This window comes from Acipenser ruthenus, chromosome 26, assembly GCF_902713425.1.
Source record: "Acipenser ruthenus chromosome 26, fAciRut3.2 maternal haplotype, whole genome shotgun sequence".
In the NCBI taxonomy this organism is placed as follows: Eukaryota; Metazoa; Chordata; class Actinopteri; order Acipenseriformes; family Acipenseridae; genus Acipenser; species Acipenser ruthenus.
In genome coordinates this window covers 17,729,315-17,755,496 of record NC_081214.1, presented here as the reverse complement: position 1 = coordinate 17,755,496, position 26,182 = coordinate 17,729,315, and the positions used below count along the sequence as shown (strand labels likewise).

Below are 26,182 nucleotides of genomic sequence, written 5' to 3'. Positions count from 1 at the left end.
CATAATGAAATTAAAACCACAACCACATTTTATCTGTAAAAGCTTCTAGATGATCGATCCCGAGTGAAAAAACGACAATCCGGTGTTTTATTTTTATTTTTTTAAACATGTTTAAAGCACTGAGTGAGTGTCTTTGAGGATGTACCAGATATGGTAGGCAGAATATAAGTGGTTAAGCACCAGAAAAGAAATTACAGAAGGGTTTTTGCTGCGATTAAACTTGGGAAGGGAAAATCGGTTTCGATCGTGAAAAAAGTCACGATCCCCACACTTTTTCATAAAGACATAAGACATAAAATTGAATAATTGAAATGTACAGCGGGTGCTAAATTAAATAGAGATATATAATCTATATCTATATCTATCACATTTAACTGTTTGTGTTTTCCACAACTAGATTGCTTTTATCCAACAAAATCCACCAGGAAAGTCAGTTTCTCAAGGTCTCCGTATTTTAGGACCATTTTTTTTTATACAGTCACATTTTAAAATCAGGTGTCTTTTTAAAAACCAATTCCATCTGAGAGAAGACACTGTTGGTTAACCTTTCAATCCTAACTGCTTAAATCAACATTTATTATTTCAGCTTGAAATGCATTTAAGAGAACAAGCTGGTACTTTTGTAGGAGAGATGCTTTGAAATCCACCCACTTTTTCCACCCGCTTGCAATTATTTTAACTGTTCCTTTTATGCATTGCAGAATAAATAAAAATGAACAATGGCGAAAGCCTTATAATCTTGTTATTCTGCCACATTTCACTTTTTTCCCCCCAAAACTAAATGGGATTATTCTAACCAACTCCATCAGGAAATTGTTGAAGGGGGGCTTGTTTTCTCAATGTTTCATACTGTTATATTACTACTTTTGTGATGCGGTTCTATTTTACAATCAGTTTTAAAAACCTATTCTGTCTCAGAGGAGACACTCCTGGTTATCCTTTTTAAATACTAATTGCTTAAATCATCATGTATTATTTTAGCTTGAAATGCATTCAAGAGTACATAATGGTACTTCTTTGAAGTCCACTTTTCTCACCCCCCTGGCATTTTAACTATTCCTTTCATGCATCACAGAAGGAATAATTAGGCATTTAGAGAGGCAGATATAATTTAACTAAGTAGTTGATAAATTAAGAGAACAAGACAAATGTTTATTTATAGTGCCAGATAGTGCACTGACTGATCTGCATTGTATTAAAAGGAAAAATAAAATATGTGACATGTCATGCTAAAGTAATGGATTTATATCTGAAAAATGAAATTGTTTCAGCATAATTAAAACTGCTGAGAACAGGGAGACAATAAATAAGCCTAAATGCATAGGGTCAAATGTTTATCAATGGATGTTCAGAAAACTGGAAGAAAATACAGCCGGCGCCGCCTGATCAGGATTTCTGCTTAAATTGGATACAACTCTGGGAGACAGTTCTTCCCAATGCTATTGATGCAATTTAATTGGGACATCATTTCGTTTAATTCCGATACAGTATTTTGAAATAATGAACAGAGATCGCTTTTCAGAGCAAGACAGGTTTGCGTGGCACAGTGCAGTGAGTACAGGATTACGCAGTGAATTGGGTAAACCAGGAGTCTCCTGTGGTTTCTCAGGCTGCTATGGTGTGTCAACATTGCAGGTCCGTGACCTTGTGAAAAGATGTGATTTCAATCTTTTTCATTTCATGTAGAAATAAAAAACAGTGATTCATTTTGTTAAGGATTAAAAAAAATGTACTCGCATTTTAAAGTATGTATTTGACATTTAATTTTGTAAACCAAAAAGTGTGACTAAGGTTGTCTCAAATGCCTCTCGTTTAATTGGGACAGCTGCTTATTTTTACATCTCCCAAGGAGTCCTGACAAAGTGGCACCGACTGTATATAGCAAACATATTCAGCATATAAGTATTGCCTGTGGAGCAATAATCAGGACAAAATGTTAACAACTGCATAACTTATTTATGTTCTCTATGATATTAACATAATGTAGCAAGCCAAGGTGTATCTCTGCCAAACACGTACAGAAAGGCGGTCGTGTATCTGGACACTAGTTCAGCTTTGTGTAACGTTTTATTGTCTAGATAGTTATAAACTAATGGCCTTATGCCCTAATAACAGTACTAGGGCAGGTGTTTCATAAAAAATGAAATATTCTTTAATGTAGTGTTGCTGAGTATTGCAGAACATTTGATGTTTAGTAATTGTAGAGAAAATGCATCCATTTTGAATAAGACATTGCTGCTTTTCAGCTTTAATAAATATATTTTATACCTATTTTAAGACCATAGTGTGCCGTGAAATAACCAATCTTTACTGTGTAAAAAACATACAAATATTAATAGCACATATCATGGGACAGTTAACATATACATTAATATCATGGAAATTCAGCGGGTATAAAAGTATACCTTTAAGTAACACATTTGTCGATTTTAAATCCTTCACACGTCAACCAAAAAATAAAGCAGGGGATTTAATTTAGCAGACTATTAAACCAGTTACCTAAACCCCTATTATAACATGGTGAAGAAAGTGATGAGCACTGCAAACAAAGAGTGACAGTCTAGGAGACACAATCAGCACTTTATGTTCCAAATCTGCAATATGTTTGCCCTTTTGCAAGAAAGTGATTAATGTTTTGTTGACAACAATAAAGGTACAAATATCTTGGGATTTTATTATCCATCAATTTAATTAAAGAGAAAACAGAGAAGAGGTAGAATTCTGTAAAATGACTGCATAATCTAGCAATTCATATACCACAAGTGGCTTGTAAAGTTCAGGTTAAAGCCTGGTAGATACGTATTTAAAGCAACCGTCTCCCCTGTGATTCAAGTCAATTAAACCTGTTGTCACTACGGTTAGTATTGTCTTTCTAGTAAATCATGTACTATGGTTTTAAAGTCCAAATATATTTCCACAAAATGGTGAAATAAAACAACTACAGCACATTAATGTGAAATCGGTTAAAACATTTACATGTGTGCAATACCACAGTACATACATAAAATAAGAAAGACAGTGGTTGTTCTATGTAAATAAAATACATATATTCACATGTTCAAAGCTACTTCTATTTAAAATTACACCACTGTTGGATTTACACTCATTGCTAATTACAAATAAAATGGTTTAATTGAAAACGGTTGCAGATGTTACCTTGGACATATATTTGTCACACATTTGGTAACATATTAGGTGAAATAAAGTGCTTAGATAGGTGGAATACTGGTGATTTTAAGAGTGCATTTGTTCAACTTTATTTGTGTTTGAGTATCTAGAATCTGTCATTTCATTATTAGTCAAGGTTGTTGCCACAACTAAAGCAATTTCTGATAAATAAGAGGTTAAAAATTAGCTTTGCTGCCTTCGGAACAACTTACAAAAGCAATAATATCTAATTAAATAATTTCATAAATCATTTAAGTCCTGCGCTTCCATTGACTATGCAGGTCTCACAAGTGCAATTCTGAAATATAGGCATGTAATAGCAAACTTGCATTTTTATTTTAATTAAAAAAGATTTGCTTCCACTAGGTAAAAGAACATTCTCACTTTGCATGTCTTACTTTCAGGTGGTCTATTACTGTTTTAATTCTTTGGTAATTTCACCTCAGCTGTGTCTTCGGGATCAAAGCATATCGGTCCAGGGGAAGCAGCTGGTTGGTTTATGACAGAATTTATTTTTTAAAAGTGTTAAAAGGGGTGGGACAGTTTCACTCTCAAGTGAAAAAATACAGTTTTATTTACCTACAAATGATTGATATGTATTGTGTACTATAACATTTTTTTTTTTTTTTTTTTAAACCAGCACATGTCAGACCTACATTGAGTGAAAGTCCTTGACAGGTAGAATTGTTTAGTAAACTGTGACAATGCTAAAGGGTTCTATAACATTATACATGAACAATAACTAAATAACTGAAATTCACTGTGAAATAAACCCATTTAGGAAATAACAAATGCTGCCTATTTTATGTCACACAGATTTTACTTGAACAAGGGATGTGATTGTGGGAAAAAATGCCACCATCTGCATCTATTCATTGTCCCAGTAACCTGCATTTATTCACTGTCCCAGTAACCTGCATTTATTCATTGTCCCGGTACTTTTAAAGGGTAGTGTATTGATGCAGTGATTTATAATGAAAATAAGTTCACCATTTATGTTCAATTCTATAACTGAACCACTATGTATACTAATAGAAGCTGGCAGAACTAGAACAAGCACCTTCTTACAAGCCATTAAATCACCAGAAGCCTTATTCTCCTCTTAGACACTTGGGTTCCTTGGCTTGGTCTGCATGAAAATGAAGTGGTGATAGGTTGAATATAAGAACACAGTTATGCCATTCATATTGCAGGTCTCTGGGATATTGATGATATGGAAATGCTTCCATTTCCTCTGTTTTCTCACAGGCAGTGGGTGATTTGTGCAAACCTAATGGTCTCTATTACATAAGGAAACTCTGTCACACTACTGGAGTCAAATACCACATGTTACTACTTTGCCTTTTATCCCTGAGATAAAACACATAAATGGTTCAAATTCTTTGTAAAACCCCGATGAAACAGACAAAACTGATCAAAAGCTTTGTATCCAGTTTAAAATAACTTTAGCATAACAGAGGCAGAAGTGTTAACTGGACTAGGAGCTCCTAAAATAAACAAATCCCCTGGGCCGGATGAGATCCTCCCAATAGTACTCAAAGAAATGAAAGAAGTTATTTACAAACTGCTAACTAAGATCATACAACAGTCTCGAGACAGGAGTTGTACTGAGAGACTGGAGAATTGCAAACGTAATGCCAATCCACAAAAAGGGAGACAAAACCGAACCAGGTAACTACAGACCAATAAGCCTGACTTCTATTATATGTAAACTTATGGAAACTATAATAAGATGCAAGTGGGAAAATTATCTATATGGTAACAGTATCCTGGGAGACAGTCAGTTTTAGGAAAAGAAGATCGTGTCTAACTCACCTGCTTGATTTCTTTGAGGATGCAAAATCGACAATGGATATTTTCAAAGCATATGACATGGTTTATTTAGATTTCCAGAAAGCTTTTGACAAAGTACCTCATAAAAGATTAATTCTCAAACTGAACGCAGTAGGGATTCAAGGAAATGCATGCACATGGATTAGGGAGTGGTTAACATGTAGAAAACAGAATGTGCTGATTAGAGAAGAAACCTCAAAATGGAGCGAGATAACCAGTGGAGTACCACAGTATTAGGTTCTCTGCTCTTCCTAATCTACATTAATGACTTAGATTCTGGTTTAATAAGCAACTTAAATTTGCAGAAACACAAAAATAGGAGGAGTGGCCAACACCATTGCAGCAGCAAAGAGTTTGCTACTCCTTGAAGATGAAGGATACAGTACCCACCCATTGCAGATAATGGTGCACCAATCAGATGGGCACGTATAAACATGACCCTTACAAATACACTTCAGCCTTTAGCTCTGCCCATATTGTAAATTGTTGAATTGTTACTCAGGGTCTTGGTGACCGGGCAGAAGCCCTGCACATGTACATAGTGTGTTTTAGTAAACTTTCATTATTTTGAATTTAAATTTTGCAGGGATGTGGCTGGGTCTTGATTAAATAAATTGATCATTAAATCAAGTCCCAGTCGAGATAGCTGTTGCTTAGGTGCATGTTCCTTTTTTTTGCATTGTTTTTATGTTTGTTTAACCTTTCTATTGTGTTTAATAAAAGCGTGCTTCAGCGTTTAAACTGCAGATCTCTCGTTCTCCCTCCCTTATATACTATCAACATTGACCACATCATGAGATAAAGTGACTTTTACTGCACCAATTTGAGGTGTGTTTTTAATAAAGTGCCCAAGACCTAAGATGTAGGAGAGGACCCACCACAATTAAACAAACATTTTAATGGAACATGGACATTTTACCATGGCACAGCAGGATAGGTAGTGTACTATTTAACAAAACGCATCAACGAACAAAACTAATTTAAGATTGGATTGCCCTGATAAAATTGTGCTGCACTAGATGTAATAAAATACATTAATTAAAGTAGTGTGGCTTTAAAACTACCATATAAAGAAAATCATATATTCTGTACATGTAATATGTTTGTAATAGGCATATTGCCTTTTCTTATTGTTAGTGTCACCTAATATCTTGTTTTATATATTTAATCACGATTCACGTTTTTGTTATTGCATTTTATTTATTTAGATTTTTGTTATGAGCACTAATGCTGCTTTTCTGTTCTTCTGTTTTGTTTACATGTCTCATTCGCATGGCCATTTGCTAGAGCACCATCGATTGGCTAATAAGAATGATCTCCGACCAGTGACCTCTGTTGCCATGGTAAACTACATCAATTGGCTGGTTGACAGTCTGCCCCTCCAATCGCCTGCCCCCTCAAATCTCCCTGTAGCTTTTAAATATTGCAGGACTGCTGTGAAGGAGAGGACCCCCCATTCAAGAGGAACTCCTGAAACAGGAAGACAGCAGAGTGGCTTTAATGCATAGCGGGTAGATATGTGTTTGCTTGAATTGAGAAAACAAGTGTTATCGAGCAAAGTATGATACGTGGTTAGAAGGTATAATAACCTTCCTGGTGCTGTTTCGATGGGCTGTGTCTAATGACACGTTTTGTTGTCTATTTAGTGCCATAAGACATAGCGTTTAGCTGCTATTTGGAATCTCTGCTGGAATTGGTCTGGGAGTTCACCTCCTTTTATCCTTTTAGACGGTGACGTAGTTTGACTACAAATTTAATGTGTGCTTCTGGATTTGCACACACCCTTTAGTAGGAAGTGCTACACTAGATTAGACCCTTTTTTCGTATGTCCCAATATAATTATCGTAGAAGAACAAAATTAATACATTATGTCAAACATGGAGAAATGACTACATTTAGGAACTGTAATTAAAATTAAAGTGTGACACATGCTGTATTTATTATAACTTGTCTACAGAGACTAAAACTGTCCAGACAGCGCTCCAGATAAGGTTTTTGGTCTGGGAGTAACTTGCCCTCTAATTTTAGCACAGATGGTAAAATGTATTTCAGGGGGTAAAATGAAATATTACCTTGAAGTCATGAGTAATCTCGATACATACTGTGCAATCTTTAACGGTAAAGGGGTAGGTATTAAAAAAAAATAGCCTTTCAAGGTTCTTTATTGGCTCAGCACATTTATTTTCGATGTAAACTAAGTGAACATGTTAACTTGAATACAAAGCCATACAGATACATAAAATAAGGACATGCATTAATAAGTTATAAAACAGTTAATTTAATATTATAGGCACCTTTTTTTAGTGGTTGCCTTGGACGATGGCTCCAGTTGGATTTGTAGGTGGACTAGGATGTTTACGCTTCAACATGTACAGCTTCAAATATCGTCTTATTCTTACTGTGAAGACAATAGGGCAAGCCAAAGACTGAGTAATGTTTGCTGGGTTGTTTTTTCTTGTGTACAGTTTCATAGTAACTGAAGACATTGTATTCTGGGAGACGTAGTTGTTAGTGGAAGTGGGGAGGCAGGAGAGGAGGCAGACAAGCTGTGCAGCAAAATTGATATACGTATTTTTACACATTAAATTTAAATTTAGTGCATATTTTGGATGTTTTAAAACGTGGAAACTGCAGTCACAAAGCTTGTTCATCCGAACTCCACCACAATAGAATTATGTTACATAAAACTTTGTTACAAAAAATGGTAATGATCACTATAGCTCAATAAGTTGTCAACTATAACGTTTTCAATTACCAGTTTTCCAAACTGGCATATTTTGGATTATATGTCTTTTGAGATATGCCATAATGTCAGAATGAAATCAGTGCTGTGTGGGCTGCCTAACCTATTTATTTTTTGTCAAAAGTCTTATGCACAATGCAGGACAATTCTATTGCAGCACCCTGTTTTTTTTTCTAGTTGAACATTGTCACTTTCAGTTTATATTATCCGATCAGCCAAGTTTAATGGACCTCAACGGTTCACAGAACACACTCAAAACTCTGTCACAAGTCTAATTGTCCTGTCATTTATGATGAGCTGAACAAAGACCAGAGTGTGGAGATGCCAGCCTCAGTAATAGTCTGTGGCTGCATAACATCCAAAAAGTATGGGTCAGCTCTGTTGAATGGCAGCTCTGTATGGCAGGACCCCATTCTTTAGCATCTCATGGAGAAACAGACACACCTCATTGGGTTAATTCACATTAGTGTTTGCTTTTTCTCAAGACATTTCTGTCTCATGAAATACACTTGGACATGGTACCTTTTTGCATTTATATTTAGTCTCCAATTTTCCTGGGAACGCCTACTTTCCCCCGGAATGCTATGCAAATGAAGGGAAGGGGGAGGTGGGTTATATTTAAATTAGCCGCGTCAGGCCCAGTTCGATTCTCATGCTGTTTACAATGAAAGTCCCCAAAATACTGCTTACATGTCCAAAGAACAGTTTCACGAGAGAGAATCTGCATGTCATCGTGTTTGACGCAAATGGTTATTAAAGATCTGATTTGTTGATTGATCGTCCCTGCTTTATTAATACTTTTGTTGGGCTACTGAAAGGGAGGTGGTGGATACTAGGAAGCACACTGAAGTGAACCATGTGTTTGCTCCCCAAATTATTACTGCCTGCTGGGAAATATACAACAAACTTGAATGTATATAAAAAATAACACCCCCTATGTCCTATATTTGACTATTACATTATATTATATGTCCAGCCATAATACAGATTTAGGAGTACAAATAATAAATATAAATCATAGTATCTTGTCCTACACCTTGCATTACATTCTATTCACAGAATACGTATATGTCAGTATGCTAATTTTGTCTATTTCAATATCACATTAACGTAATGGGGGAAAAAACACGATACAAATTAATACAGTGGTCCTGAAAAGAAGACTAGTTATACGCTTCACAATGGTGTATTTTTTGTACTTGTCAAACTCGTTACAGGTACTCATATTTACTTGTTACTCGGCACACCCATATTTACTATTTTGTTTCATGTATTAATAAACGTCAAGAGACTGCATTTATTTTATAATGGCTTCAAAGATTACCTATTGACTCATGTTGTTTTAGCATAATTAAATAATAAACCTTTGCTGGACAGCAACTTTTATAGACATACAGCTGGGTTAAAATCAAATGTAAATTCTGTTTTGATCCTTTTGTTTTTACTGTTTATATAATGTATTTAAAGCACATCAGACTGTGAAGGCCATGCTTAAACATATATATATATATATATTTTAAATAAATATTACCCTTTCTTTGAAAACGAAGTTATTTAAAATGAATGAAGCAGGAAATCCCAGACAGACCAAAAACTGAAGTGAACCACTTTTCCAACTACACAACGAATGCATGTGTACATAAATTATGCAATGTATTTTAATGAAGTAATTGCTTTAAGGTAATCTCTTTTTTTTTAAATTAAATACAGCAGCATAATTTCTATTTTGGCCTCAGCTTAAAGAGAGCAGTCCAGATTTAGTGTGGCAGCAATTTATATATTCCTTCTCAACTAGTCCATATGGGAATGCACCTGGAGGTATTTAATGAACAATTCGACCCTGAAACCAGTATCTCGCAAATTATTACATTTGCAATATCCCTTTCATAAGCTTAATTAAGGAGCTGACCTTCAAATCTAAGATATAAGATTGTAGATATTGCTTGATAAAACATTATTGCAAACATATTATTAATCTATGCATGATGCTCTAACATGCCACCCTTATGTCAACTTATCTTTGGGGGGGGGGGGCATTACTTTCTGGTTGTTGACCATGTTGGGAAGGTAGACCCCAAGCCCTAGTAGTACTGGGTATTGAATATCTGAAAATCTGTTTGATATGATTGTGGCCAGATCATTCATTTTAAATAACAATGTTCCATTCAAGCTCTGCCCTTTTTCATTACACATTATAAAATGTTATTATTACCGTTACTACTTTTACAATGTTTGGTGAAAGAATGATTTGACTGGTTTAAAATAAAATAAAAAATAATAATAATAAAAAAATTGTAATTATGGATTTATTTATTTATTTGGCTATGTCTTTTATAATAAAACATTGCCAAAATTCCGAGGAATCTATAGAAGGGTTATGTAATTATTCTGGGTGTCTACTTTTAAACTCACTCACGTCAACCATTCAACTTGCTATGAGTATGTTATGAGAAATTAAACAATTACTCACATACGCTGCAAAACAAAATCTTGACACATTCTTGAGCGACATGGAATCAAGCTTTGCTAACACACTGCATGTGTACAGAGAATAAGGTAAGACAGTTAAAACAAATATTTATCTGTTGCAATTTTTTTATTCAGCAGAAACATTTTACATTTTATGAAGAGATAAGACAATGTGTTGCTGTCTTTTGTAAATAGGAACAATTTATATGTCCCCCAAACTTGTTGAAATTATGTGGTGCGTTCTGGCACTTTTTTGTTTGGGACTCAAGCACTGCACTGTTGTTACTTATTTCTTAGTAACTCCTAACAACTGGGTGGAGTATTTGTTCGTCACTGTTACCCCAGTACCACTGCAGTCACAACTAATATATTTTTACTTCAACATGGAATTCTTTGGTCATGAAATACTGACTGGTAATGTTCAACACCCAGCCAGGGGGAAACAAACCAGAATGCTGATTTAACAACTCTGAAGCCCAACTAAGTTATTTGGTCATCATAAAATGTATCAAAGATTAACAACACAGATTAATAGGTGTAATTATCTGCAATCACACTTCACCAAACTGGTAAAGGTAATAGACACAAATACTTAATCATCAAGGTATAGGCTAATAACTGATTTATAATTGATGATTGACATGTATGCATTTCTATGTAGTTCAGAAAATGAACATTTAAATTTGGTGTGTGTTTGAACTGTTTTCATTTATTTAATGTCAAAGGAAACTGGTGAACTGTAGCCGACCTGGAAAATGATTCAAAAGGTTACCTTTTTTTACTTTTGTAACACATACTCGAACTGTGTCCTACAAGCAAAATAGGTAATCATATTTATTTGAAAATAAGTCATTTACGACTTGAAATATCAGTTTCCTGTTTCCTGGTGGAAAAGGGCCGATTCTGCATTTTACATAGTGTACCATGAATATGCAAATGCAGATGTTAGAGCAACATTCTGTGTTGAATTAGAAATTCTTTAAAAAAACGTGATTAGGATAATGTTTCCTTACCCTACGGTTACTGAAAATCAAAATATGAACTTCATTGCATTTCAATCATTGTTAGGAAGAGTTACATGTTGCCTCATAAATATAAATAAGTTATTAATGCTTTCAGCACCCAGAGTTTCTAGCTATCTGGGACACTGCAGTTTGCACCAAGCCCTGGAGCATGGCAGCCTGTGTGCTGAGTGGCTAGATTGGGATTTATATTCCTCAGGGGTAATGGTGCTGATTGTTCAATCACCTCACACGCGCTACTTAGGAAGGCAGGAGATGCAATCGTGTGCATCTGGAGTCAGGAAGATCGATGGTTCCGTCTATTCCCTCCACAGTGCTCTAATCTGAGCCATGTTCACCTGACACACTTGCTGCTGGAGCCAGTGCTGCAGACAGCTGCAAACAGCCATAGAATCAGGTCAATGTGTATGATGTGTGTTTGATCTGGGTTTTAATTAGAGAATGTAGAATTGTGCTACAGCTTGATTATCATTAAGTTAATACAATTTCCAGTCTATTAATACATTGTATAATATTGAGGCTGGGGGAGGGGGGAATCAAGTAAATCAGGAGAAAATAATACTTACCCGTTCAATGCATTAGATGCTCAAAGTGAGCACCATTCTGTTGTTGGCAGATGTCAATCTGTTCATGCCAATAGCTGATAACATTTTGCAAGCCTGAATTCAGACTATTTTTGCCTTCAGGTTTCAAAAGTCCTTGGGTGGTCGATGTATCCCAGACTTAAGTGTCCACAGAGAGACTAGCGTGTTAGCACCCTCAGTGGTTATGTGGGCTACTTTGCTCTGCTAACTTATTATTTAATGTTGTCTTCAGCAGTTTTGCATTTGGTGGCAAAACACATATCTTGCAGGTTTCTTGTGTATAAAAACATAACAATTCACACCCTTTTTTCTCTCTTTATTTGAACAAACAAGGACTCAAAAAAAAAAAAGTATTACAGGAATCTATTTGCTCCATAAAGCAAATAATTACATTACATACGTCAAGAAGGGTTATTCAAAACGTTCCTGAACTTAAACACTTGTTATGCCCACAATATTACCCATTTCCTTGGCCTCTTGTCTTTCACTGAAAGTCATAGATAGCAAATAGCATTGTCTAAAAGAGTGCCTTTATTTTTCAAAATGTAGTACAAGCTTAAGACATAAGGAAATGAAACAAAAAATGGGAAATAAATATTTAATCAAAATGAAGACAGGTTGTTTTTAGAAGTACTTATTTCACCAGAATATCTTCATTATTCGGAGTATGACAAGAATGACAAATGTCGTGCTTCACAAATTAAACAAGCTACAGGTGACAGATAACAAAAACACTGCATGATTCACTGAGGTACTTCAAATGCTATTTGTAAAGAGAAGGGCATTTGAATAATGCTATAATAATGTAATAGCAGCAACCTCTCTTTGTGATTATAATGAATCCAGCTTCAAATAGGAAAGCGAGCTTGTCACTGTAAAGTTCTGAAGATGTGTAATTTGAAGTTCAACAATGATGCAACAATGAGCAGAAGAAAACATTTACATTGTAGATTCATGATGATATATCTATATTAATTTAAAAGTGTTTGTACTGTTGCTCTATTTAGGGTGCAAGTTGCCAGCCTCTTCTTGGTTCTCATATCTAACCAGGTACTCCCATAGTCTACTCGTGTGGAAAAACACTGCTGCAAAGAAACCTTGCTAGTGACCCAAAACACTCGATTACAAGATATCCAACTTAAAATCTGACACACATTTCACATGAACAAAAACTCAGGTAGTATGCAGATGGATGCTGTCCATTATGGCATATGTAATAAGGTGGAGGCTGGGTGCAAATTGGCAACCATACAAATAGCAAACAAGCACGTTAAATACTATGAAAAAAAAAAAAAGAGCCATGCCTGTTCCATGCATGGTCATGGAACTTTTAACCTCACCTTACCAACAGGGGTCAGAATCCGTAAGAGCAGTGTATCACACAACATTGCCTGTTACTTTTACTTCAATGGACTGCCAATTTATATCTCCCTCAATGTGATGGAGAATAACAAAAACATTGTGTTACCCCCAGAAACTGCATAGCATGTATTTTGCAAAACTGTTAATGTGCACTTTTTTTAATGGATTTTTAGAAACTATTTCGGGAGGAACAACCCAAAATGTACTCTAAACAAACATTCCAATCAATAAAATCCACTCCATTTATGTAAGGTGTGCAGTGTTTTAAATGTATCCCTATACACATGCAGCAGTAATAAACCTTAATTATCTTTGTAAATCACAAGCTTCAAGAAATGTACTGGGTCATTATAAAGCAGCTTGACTCTATGCTCTGCTGCAATGTAAAAACTATTTCTAACCAAAATGGAGGCCATCCATCAAGAAGCATTGTGTTTACCCGAGGAAATGCTGCATTCTGCAATTTTATTATTTTGATGGAAACTTTTCTCGTGACGAATGGTGGGCATTTTAGGCAGTTAAAGGTGCAGTGGTCAAACTTTATATATATTGTCTTGTAAAATGCAATGCCTGGCTTCTGAAAAAGCACAGAAGGCTAAACTATAGAAGGTAAGTAAACATTTACCCATTAATCATATTCTAGTGTAACATGAGGTAGTGCCAAGATATAGTGCTAATCAGGGTCTGTGCGAACAGCAGTTAAACAGTATTTCATTACAGTACTGTATTTATGTTGCCCTTATATAGTAACCATGCCACAGCTTGTTAACTGGTGCATTATGTACATGAAAGGGTTGGTAAAGGGTTCAATTAATACCGAGTCCATTATCGGTGGCATCCATTTGGTTCCATTGTGATGTCACTGCTAATGGTGCCAAGACTGCTGCTACACTTGTCTGTTTGGAAGAATAAAATAAATAAATAAAATAAATAAATAAAAAAAACAGAATCCTTATTTCAGTTCCCAGATGGGAGAATTGCTAGGCCAGAAGATCCAAGAGCAGAGTCTGTTGTCAGTGTTAGAGGACTCGAGAGAGATCCTGCCATGAAACAATCTGTGTGGAAAATATGCTGAACTCAATCAACACTTTAGAACTTTCAAAACCCAGGGCACGCAGATCTAAAAATACTTAATTTTAGTGAAGTGCAACTTTTAATTTGTTGCAGTAACACAGGAAATGTATCAATGCTTCGCTTGGTAATCAATCTTGAATACATCCTATAAAAAATAATAATAAAAAAAAATAATACTACATTTTGGAAGTTTGCAGCTAGAATCATTTAATCAAGAGTAATATATTGCAAAATATGTAGATATGAGATGCCATTGTCTCAGTTAAAAAAAGCACTATATAAATGCAATAAATAAATATATGTGTTTAAACATGCTAAAAGTATTGTAAATGCATAAACTAATATTACTGGAAATTTACCATAGAAAACTTTTATAAAGTGTAATGTTTTTTTTCAGTACAGCAATACACATGTATTTTTTTTTAAAGATAAAACCAAGTTGGCAATACCAACAAGAGCTTTCCAAAATTAGAAGACTCCTACTGTCTTTCCAGAGTTTGATTGAGGCAACAGTACCAGTAAGCGTAAAATGAAATTGCATCCACATACAGTAGCAATTAAGGGAATGCAAGGGGTTAAAACATGGTCGGTTATAATTCGTAGCTTGAGTCTACATTGAGACCACAGTGCTTCCAAATGCTGGAATGCCATAACGCCTCTGATTCTGAACAGAGCTGCAAGCACTGGCATGCCATGCAACAAACAAATGCCTGTTATAGATTACATAGAAATAGGCAGTGGGTCTTCATGATACCTTTATGGTTTGGTCAGGAATTAACATACAAATTCACTTTGCAAGTCAACATCAATTTTACAACAGCAGTGGTTGGCTATCCCAGAAGTCGAAGTTCTGGTATAAAAGCAAGGACTTTTGTGTTCTGCTTGGGATAAACCACATTTAGCCCCAATTCCTGTTCTAGGTTCTTAAAGCAAGTTAATTTGCTGTAAGTGGCCTTCTGACATGGTAGACAAATCTACTGCAGTACTCACCAGCTCAGGGGAATCCCAACCTTAAAAGGGTTGACAGTCCCAAGGACACGCTATGCTTTTGAGCGGATAGTTCTGCTTGGGCAATACTGCAGGGACAGCATCATTTCTTTCTTATGAAGTCCTACTTTAAGAATATCGTTTTTGTTTATGTATCCCTCAAACATAGAAGTACATACTGTATTTCTGTTATCGGCTTTATTGCAATAAGTTTGTCTCAGTATTAAAAATGATAAACTAGGTGTATGCAAAAACGCTTGCAATCATGACTCTAATAGACACCATCAGAAGACATGTTTTATCCTGACGTATAAGCACACAAATTAAATAAACATTTCTGAAAACAATCTGTGAACATTTACCAGGGCTGGAATTGGGAACAAAGATGCAATAAAGAAAAAATGTCCATTGAGGGGACTGTTGAAGCCTGTATGTGCACATGGCATGCATGGTTAATTAACTTCAAGAAACTATAAAGATGTGTTTGGGGGAGTCAGTTCAGTCATTCAGCATTATACCACTCAGTGTTGTTAACACTCAGGGGTAGATGTACTAAGATAGGCCAGTCGCAGCGCAAACATACCGCAATTTATATTTTCATTGCGACAGTTTGCAAAATATTTAATTTAGTCGTATGTACTAAGAGAAAATGAAGAGACGCAATATACTGATTAAAATATTTGTTGCATCCTCATAGCGAGATCTCTAGCATTGCGAGAGTCGTGCGACATTTTTTGAATGAATAATGAAAGGCAGTTTAATCCCATCAGATTCTATAGTGGGGCCCCCACCATCACCCCCAAATAAATGTGTTTCTATCATACAGTAGCCCCTCGCTAAACCGGACGCGTTTGTCCGACATAAGGTGGAGTCAGGTTTACAAATACAATTGAATCATACACACATACTGTACATGTATAGTGCTCAATGTATAAATCATTGCGCTGAAATAACAGTAATGTGTTTTGGATAGGCCTATAAAGTATACTATACAGTACAGTAGTAAAATTAAATGAATACTAGCACACTCTTTTTACTTTAGCCTGTAGCTACCGGTAACACAAAATAAATCATGCTGCTGCATTGTACACATTAGTGTACAAAGCGAATAAAAGATTATTTTAAAGTTGAAACTAAATTTTAGCAGTTTTTTTTTTATTATTATTTTTAACTTGGCCTACTTAGCATAGACAGTTAACACAAAATAGATCATGGTGCCACATTGACAAGCTATGATACTTACAGGTGTGTTTCCTATTCCTATACAGATGCTCAGAAAGAGCTGGAAGGGTTAACACATGTGTTGCCCCCAACACATTGGGGAAAATTAGAAAAGTCATAGAAATTTGTTTTCAAGGCTTGTATGTATACCCTGCTTTTAGAGAAAAGTAGGCATTTGGGGGTTCGCCTCAAATGCATTAAGCACAACTGGCAATGCATGAGAAAAAGCGGATTGGGAAATGCCAGTAACAGAAAAAGGACATAGGGGCAAGATAATGCAGGGTGCTTAATTTGGTCTTCATTTAAAATCGAAGAGTGTAATGCGGGTACGAAATATCCATCAGCCATTGTTAGGGGATATTTTTCATACTTCCTTTTAAATGTTTGCAAATTGTGACTGTTTATAACATGCTTTCAAAAGTTCTTAAATTGATGCAATTAATTGATGCAATTGCCAGCAGCGTCAGTACATCCCATTATAATATTTGAGAAGCCCTCATTGGACCATCGCGACCTCATTTTTGCGAATGTATGCAGGAACGCCCATAATTACATATTAATTTAAGGCTGAACCGCAAAGAAAAACTGCTGCCCCAAACCATTCCTGAAAGTTTCTAGCAGCATTGCACTTGTTTAGTACATTTCACCCTAGACTTTTGACTGGTTTGCAACAGCCGCAACACTTTAGTACATCTACCCCTCAGTTATTAACCATGCAATATGGGCTTCAACAATGTCCCTATGGGCTTTTTTTTGTCATTGTGATGATTAGGACTTTCTCTGTGTCACTAACAAAAACAGAATTCTAACTAAATACATTAAGCCACAACATGTGTGGATATACCCCCAAGCGACTTTATGCCAGCACTGTACTCAATATAGATCCTCCAAGAATTAGCACACCAATGCATACTTTGCAGTCTATTAACAATTTTAGTGAATACTGGCACTAACTTGGTTAGTATTTTATATATTAATAGTTCACATTACAATGCCAGGCATGTAAGGTGACTTCAGAACAGTTTTAAACCACACACTTACATTTGTAGGAGAAAATGTTAACCTCTCACAGCAACTTTTGATGTTTTAGGTTTTTTTTTTTGTTTGTTTTGTGTGCATACAGCTGCGAGTTTGTTGGCCCAAAGTACAGCAGTGTGGTTGTACCTGTATTGTAATTGGTCCCTGGATGCTGTAAGGTAGAAGGGGCACTGATTTATTACTTTGAGTTCTTTTGTAAAAATGTGAAGGCACTTCGACATGTGTTGATGCATTCAGTTTGTATGTAACCTGTGCCTTTGTTGTAATAGTTCATGTCAACCTAAAAATACTATACTGGAACAAAAGGCAATTTAATGAGTACGAGTGCCATCTGTTTGACAAACTAAAAAGCAACTTCAGCTAAGCTGTTTGTAAATACTAGAGACATAACTGAAACTGGTTTGTAATAGCATAGGGGATTATTATTATTATCATCCATTCTTTTTTAATCCATTTTCCTACAGTAAAAACAGTCTTCTCTCTGCGATGAGAAGTAATATTTAACTCTGTCGTTAAACTTTCATAAAAGGTTCAATACCTGTACTCTAGTTTCAGATCAACGTGGACGAGAGACGCTCCATAGAAACAATTCAACTGCACACTAGTATGTGGAGCATTGGAAATGGTAACACATTTAATAAGGGTTTTAAAAAGGATTTTAAAACTATAGGAATTATCTGAGAGACATTGGATTTAAGTAGACTATTGAAGCCAATACCATTTTATTTTATTATTTTTCTCATCTGTATCTAATGCTATTGTGCAAAGCCCAAGAAGAAATGCTTAATTTATTGTGATAAATACACACAATGAATGCAATAAACCACACAATTGTGTCTGCCAATAGCACAGGGATGTAGTATCTGTTCATACTGTACAGCAGCATGTCAAATAGCAGACAGACTACTGTAGCCAATTTGGTTTTTAGCTTATAAAGCACAACCATTTCGTCTCCCGAGCTTATTCTGAGGATAATATAATCAAAGGTTGCTTTTGTTGTCTGATGTACAAAATATCTTAAGACCACCATGTAATATAGAACTACAAAATATAATCCTTACCTTTACAATCAATGCAGACCCCCAGTTAGCTGTATATGATAAATTGAATACTGTTAATCTTGGGGTATCCCTGCACTTGTGAGATGGCTTGCTCATTATCAGTTGCAAATGTTTAGAGAGTAGAATGATTATTGAGGGATCCCAAGATATTAATTAGTAAGCCAGCGTTTTTAGTGGTTTAAAAACTGACAACAAATACAGATGTGCATCAATGACCGTATACTGTAGCTTCCAAAGTGCCAAACCCCAGAATCCTCTCACCTTCACATCTCAGCAACTTACCAAATCAGAGATGTTTAGTGTCGAGTGCTAACAGCTTTGGAGCCAAAGAGATGTGTTTGTATTCCCAGCCTTAGAGTTCTGTGGTTTCCATTTGTCACTTGCACACATTTAATTGGAGCTCTTGGCATCAACAAAATCAGATTTGAAATCCTAAAACAGATTTGGAGGACTATGTTCTGCAGCTGTAACTGTTTGTATGTTTCAAGCAATCTCTTTTCATCAATGACATTTTCTGATGGTAACAAATAGGACTGATTCAGGTATTTTAGGTACACAAGTACAGTGGTCTCTTAGACAGGTCACACTCGAAAATAAGATTTGCAATCTGTACCTGGTTGATTAGAATTACAATACTTATTAGCAGTCATAGGTGTGCCAATTCATTTTTCTTTAGAACAAGTTATAAAGAGTGGCTATGTGGCTATATAGAGGCAACGTTTTTGTCCGTCTGTATGTTACACAAAGTTTTTCACCCATCTAGGGAAGCACTTATTTAATTGTGATTAAACTTGGTCTGGACATTACATAGAACAAGCTATTGATAGTATCAATTTATTCAACTATAGGTGTCAAACTAACACTTTCACACGTGCATACAAGGGATATAGAGTTACTGATAACTCTAATTATTGTAAAGGTTGTGTGGTAAAGCCCCCGGCCAAGCAGGTTTGCAATCATAAAACAGTTGCAGAAACAAGAACTGCAGTTTAGCACTTTCCTGAACACTTATTCACTCAGAACCAACACTGGAACAAAACAAAATATACAAACAGAACAAAAGTAACTCCTCCAAGGAGTACTAGCTTAAACTAACAAGTTCCAACTATAACCAGACAGCTATCCTGTTTTCCAGTAACCAAAACATACAAGTATTAAATACAATTTTTTTTCCTTTTTCCAGACAGCTAACACACACTTCTGACCTGCTTTTATACATTCTTACTTAACTACAGGCAGGTGTCCCTCATTCTATTAGAGCCAGGTGTTTCCCTTCCTGGCTCTAATTACAAACCTAAGGCATTCCGGGTGATGTAGTCTTCTATCACACCCCTGCACTACATTTTTCCTCTATCCTCCCATATAACTGCCACAGTTGTTACATTAATTGTTACTATGATTTCCATTTTACGAGAGTAGATGTTAAAACTTCATGCTGATTTGAACTCGGCTCTCGCCAAGATAAGCACCAAGACGTAGCTTTACACTGGTCTCTCTAGTGCACTGAGGTTTGAGATCTGTCCTCTAAATCACAGCAGCTCTGGCTTTTCTGTTACGTACCACATCATGGATCTCTATTGCTGTGTTACCTGTTTGATAATTTGGACAATAATTCTTACACTGCACAGAGGGGCCATTTTGAAAAGAGCTTTGAAACATATTTTTAAGTTCTAAGTATAAAAAGTTGTCAGGATGTTAACAATGAAAAGAAATATTACAGGTACATTATTTGAACAGCTGTAACACGTGGGGATGTAATGCTATATTTTTTGGAACCCTGCTACTTACTCTTTAACCCATAATAACATATATACATTTGAAATAAGTAATTTCTGCTTTACATCAACAGAAAAGTGATTGTGTGTTACAAAGCCTTCCCACTATACATTTTGTATACCTGATAGTACCTGATTGTGCTCTTAAAATGCAGCTTTTAAATTCATTTTAAGTCATCCCTCATATATACGGATTGTGATTTAAAAGCAGCGTCCTTTGTTATTGATGGTACTATCTTTTGCTACTCTGTAAAGAAGAAAATAAAGATACATATACACAAAAAGAAAAACTAAAATTAGGAAATCTCCTCATGGTAACAAGATATGTCTGTATATTTTGTTACATAATTAGTTAATTTAGTGCTTGGCTGGAGGTCCAAATCTGGCAGTGAATATCCTCTCAGCCATTCGAGATGAGCGTTCCTTCCATAGGGATTATTATGCAATAATGTTGTCAAAATCACTATAATCACCAAGCTGTAGCCACTGTGAATAGAGTATGGTTTGAGCATTAAAGCTTTCCTCACACTGGATGCTTCATGCATGTGCATTACGAATATTTTGGCTGCAAGTATCTTCTTCCTTATAAAGTGTAACAACCAGGACATGCATTCTAATATTGCTGATTTCTGCTGGTGACTATGGTGGTGGTCTCATGACTAACTTAAGACATTATGTGACACAACCAAAGAAAGAAATATAGCACCCTGTCAGTCCCTGGATAGGGAATGTAATATACTGGAACTCATATATAATTTATGCTATCATTAAGACTATTTTATAGGGTTAAATGTGTACAGGTCCCATGCCTTTTAATCATTTTTATATGTATTTTCATAATAGAATGTGCACCAAGCTAGTGTCCTAATTCTGTATATAGGATAGAGTTACCACCTGCCTGTATTTATTTATTCTTTCACTTGGGACAGAAAAGCACAGTGATCATACCGGGATGCATATAGTTAGGCTTTTTTTTGGTGCATCTAAAGCTTACAGTAGTATATCTACCCAAATTATCAATCCATCAATCTATTTGAAGCTTTACTGCATCATTGCTGGATAGGAAAAAATGATAAAACATAAAAATACATACATTGTGTTTTTTGTGTGTGTACAATGTTTCTCCAAAACATTTTTGTAATTAGCTAATTTGGCACTAGGACCCTTTTGTGTCTCAGAGGTGGCAAGCCTAATACAGTATAGCACCCAAGGTGCATGATATAGAAAAACATGTGTGACATCTAATTATACCTGTATTACAGTATCTACCTGCGTATATCAATGTTGTCAATACTGCTGTGTGTGTGATCCTATGAAGAAATCTTGTTTAGACACAGCAGCCTTGCATAAGGAAGCATTCCAATTATAGAAGTTGCATTATATTTCTACAAAGAGTAGAAACCAAAGCTAACTATAATTAGTGGTCTGATGTATTTCTTTTACTTTCAGTTGGCATTCATTCAATTGGTTTTCAATTATTTTGCCAGGTATTTTAGAGAGTAGCAGCAATTTTCAAATCTGCCTTCAGCAAAAGTTGCATTTTGGATTGGATATTTCATATTAATGTTAGGGTTCAGGATATGAATCAAAACTTTAAAAATGATCAACTGTTGAGATGCACAAAGCAATATCTGTATTAATGTACAATAGTTAAGATTGTGAAAGTAGTTGAAATAAACTACTGATTTACCTGTTCAGTTTTTATATATTGTGGCGTGTGGTTTTGACTCCGCTGTCTTCAAGAATAAGAAAACATAACGTACCCAACGAAACTGTGTTGAAACAGGATGGTACCTGTATATGTATTCCTTGACAAACAAACAAAAAACTAACTCCATCAAGGAGCGCTTAATCTAAACATTTCCAAGTCCTTAAACTACCAACTGGATGGCTACACCATTTGCCAGTAACAAAAAGATACTTTCCAAGGATTACAATCCCTTTCTTTCAGGTTCCACACACACAGGTCTCTCCTCAGGCCTTAACCTTAACACAGAACCAGACCAACCATTGTGACCTGCTTATATCCCTGCCTGCTAATTACAGGCATGTGTACATAATTGAATTAGAGACAGGTGATCCTGAGACTGGCTCAATTAAACAATTAAATATACTCATTTAAACTTTAAACATGTGGCTATGTTAAAATAGCCACAAAACACACATTCTCCCAGTGTGCAGCACACACTGCCATTCCACGGCCCGCGCGCCATAAAACAATACCAATTAGCCTTTTATAGGCATTTTAATACCTTTTTATTGGCTTTGACAGCCAGCCTGCCCCACAGACTCTTGGGAAATGTAGTCTTAATTGTCTCTTTGAACTACCGTACATAAGGTATAAACTACGTGTGATTCTCTGACCCACGTACCCCCCTTCTAGCACACTACCATACACTCTGCCACAATATATATAAAAGTAATGTTCAGTGCAGTGTTGCTAAACATGCTAACAGTTGCTGCCTGCTGAGTATGTATTCTCAAAAAATCTTTTTCAACACAATCAACATTTTTTTTTTTTTTTTCTTTACATATCATTGATCACAAATCGATTCTTTTCGTTTCAGGCACATATACATTGAGGGCCTGCTTCAAAATCATATTAATCTGCAATGATGCAGATTTCAAAAATCTAAATCTTTTAATAGACAAATTTTGCTTTGAGTAATATGTATTTGTATGCAGTCAGCACTTAGATATACGATCAGTCACGTTTTACAGTCCTCATATTAAGAATAAAATCAATTGCCATTATATATACCGTATGCAATAAATTAATGCACTTACCCGTCACACACGATTTCCGACTCCATCACCAGTTTTCTGATACAAAGCCCATCACTTCAAAAATGTATTTGATTATCCGTCATAGCCCACATTTTTTACAGCAACAAATAAACAAACAAGAAGTGCGATTCCAGCTATGGTAATTTGAAACAGTTAATCATTAAACAGTTTTAGAAACTCTGTGAAGTATCTTTTTTTTCTTAATCTGTGATCTTGTGTGCATTTTAATTTACAAGTGCACGGTGAAATTAGAGCCTTATTGTGCAGCACATGTAATTTTGAAAACTGTTTCAAATTTGGATAATGTGTTGTTTTTTTCTGAATCTTTTTATAAACTGCATTGCTTTTACATTTTACGCAATTCTATGCAAGGGTAACATTTTGATTTCATTTTGCTATTGGTGCACTTGTACATACTGCTACAAATTAATACCTACCGGATTTAAAAAAAAAATTACTGTACAATCCACATGTACAGTCGTCTCTTTTGGTAAGTGATATTTTCAGAATCATATTATTCTGAATTAAAGTACTTCTGTTGAAAATATAGTACAGTAACCAACTACAGTACATGGTGGTTGTATGCATTATTTTTATTATTATTCACTGCTTGTTTGAATACAAACTGTTTACAATTGGTGTCATCAGGGTTTTATTCAGTGACTAAAACAATATGGCTGAATGTGGCTTGTCATGTATATTCATCAAACTGTTCACACCCTTGGAAACTATATACACCCTGCAGGGAGCTGACAAGAATGACAAGGAGATGATGAATCAAAATGCTGAACTCCGCTAGAGTCCAAGAGAGGAATCAAGAAGCGGCGTTTTCAATGACCTAGAGTATGTGAAAAAAAAAATCTAAACAATCTTGACTATGATTAAAAGGTTATTGTTGGGATATGAAACACAACAGGCAGATATTGTTTTGTTAGTCCAATACTAACTTGTAATAGCGACAATAATAAAATAAAATGAGTAATATTAGAAAGAAGCCAAGTGTCTGTTTTTTTTAATGGCAGTAATAATGGATTAACAGTAGCAATGTACTCCCCCAAGACCAATAAGGCTGTCACGTCTAGCCAACAGGTATCATTTAGTTGCTCTGTCAGGTGCCAGTATGACAGTACCTTTGCAAGGTCTTGCTGAATTACTGAGATGATTGTTCTTTGCAAAGTTGTATTCACTATTATTCTCTCTTTTAAATTCAATTGAAAAAACACTTTAGAGACATGACTACACACACATATCTTAATATAATGTATATAAACGCTTAAAAGAAGCCCAGAACAAATAATTTGTTCATTGATGTGTTTTAAATGTTAGAAGGAGTTGAAACCAGTGCCTTAAGCACAACACAGAAACGTTACCTAGCAAAGCTACCTAGCAATGTTGTTCATGCTGAATCATTGGGATACTTCAGTACTTTCAGTACTTTATTTGATGATCTCCTTCCAAGGTCAGCCATATAGCTTTGGGGATGACATTCACACACTAGGAGGTAGAAAACTCAACACGATCAGTAGTTCTGCAGTGTCAATATATCCCTAACAAGCTCGTAAAAATAAAAAAAGAACACAGCTTGTTACAATGATGGTACTCTGCACAACTCTGATTCCAAGCCCATCTCTCCTGAATTAACTTTCATACCGTGTGCAGCAGTGCATAAACTCTTACCACACTGAGTATTGACAGCAACACATGCCGAAAATCAGCCTTCCAATGCAATCTAACACTGAGGGAGCAGTGAAGATGAAAAATTATACAGTACTTCACACTCAGTTTAAACAGGCTGTGTGGCAGACTCTGTAAATGTAAAAAAAAAGATCAGGCAGCACACAGCAATCAGACAATTCAAAATCAGTCATCTCCAAAGGATGTTCAGGGCACTTTGATTGAACAATTATTTTCATTTTTTCCCCTTTAAATTGTTTGTACCATAGCTTCCACGGGTTGTTATGTATGCCAGCAGGGAAGCAACACGAATACAATTCATAATGTACAATTGGTAAATGAAATACATTTCCCATAATAGTGTTATGCCCTTTATTTTGATGTATGTCTATTTCCATGACTGTTTTGTCACTTATGGTTTGAGCAGCTGAAGTTTGGCTGCTACCAAGGATATTTTATGTTTGGTTGGGTTGTAGTTATCGAAATGCAATGGGGTCTATTTATATTATAGAAACAGATCCATATCTTAATACTAATGCCTTGCAACTCGTCAATAATCAATCCTGGGACAGGACAGCTGAGGGTCAGGTAGATAAAATCTACATGAACCAAATGAGCCAAACAGTATCTCGAAGCTAAGGCTCATTTGGGAATCCTTTGACGTTTCAGACAGATAACGAAGCGTAACGATTTCCATTACACGAGAGTAGATGTTAAAACTTCATGCTGATTTGAACTCGGCTCTCGCCAAGATAAGCACCAACTAAGACGTAGCTTTACAGTAAACTAATGTGATCCATATGTGTCTCCATCCATTTACGTTTCCTTCCATATGATGATGTAGATATCCTTCTGTCTGGTGTTAATGGCTGAAGTGTAATGCTGGCTCCAGGGATCAGCTTATTTTGCCTCCCTGGCGCATCAGCACACACAACGGCTGCGATGCTGGCTCCGGGGATCAACCACAGTGCGGCCTCACCAGCGCATCAGCATGACAACCGTCTGGATTGAACTAAGTAGGGTACATCTCTGGGGTTTTCAAGTGGGCACCTTCCATCCTCAGTGTTTCGTCGACCAGCCCACTACACCTCAAGAGGGCTCGACGGTGATTCTGGCGTCCCAGCATCACCCCCCTCCGTCCCCCACTCAACTCAGCCCAGCTTACTTACCTTACCAGAATCTTTCCGTCTCAACCACAGCCAGTTGCTGCTCCTTTCTGCTGCTTCAGATAAGTTCTTCACTGTGCGACGCAACTCTTGGCCACTGAATCCGACGTCTCTGAGAAACCGGGTTGTAGAGTGTGCCACAAATCCTCGACAACCCACTTCCACTGGATAAACCCGGACTCTCCATCCTCGCTGTTCCGCTTCAGTGGCTAGTTGAG

The 26,182-nt window shown here is 36.0% G+C and overlaps 1 long non-coding RNA gene across 1 annotated transcript in view; it reads right to left on the bottom strand.

The window, feature by feature from the left end:
* LOC131701732 (uncharacterized) overlaps positions 1 to 22,308 on the bottom strand; it is a 52,462-nt gene extending 30,154 nt beyond the window's left edge. The window contains exon 1 of the long non-coding RNA XR_009308976.1: positions 22,028 to 22,308. This is a non-coding gene — a long non-coding RNA (uncharacterized LOC131701732). The remainder of the gene's footprint in view (positions 1 to 22,027) is intronic.
* Positions 22,309 to 26,182: the final 3,874 nt, after the last annotated feature.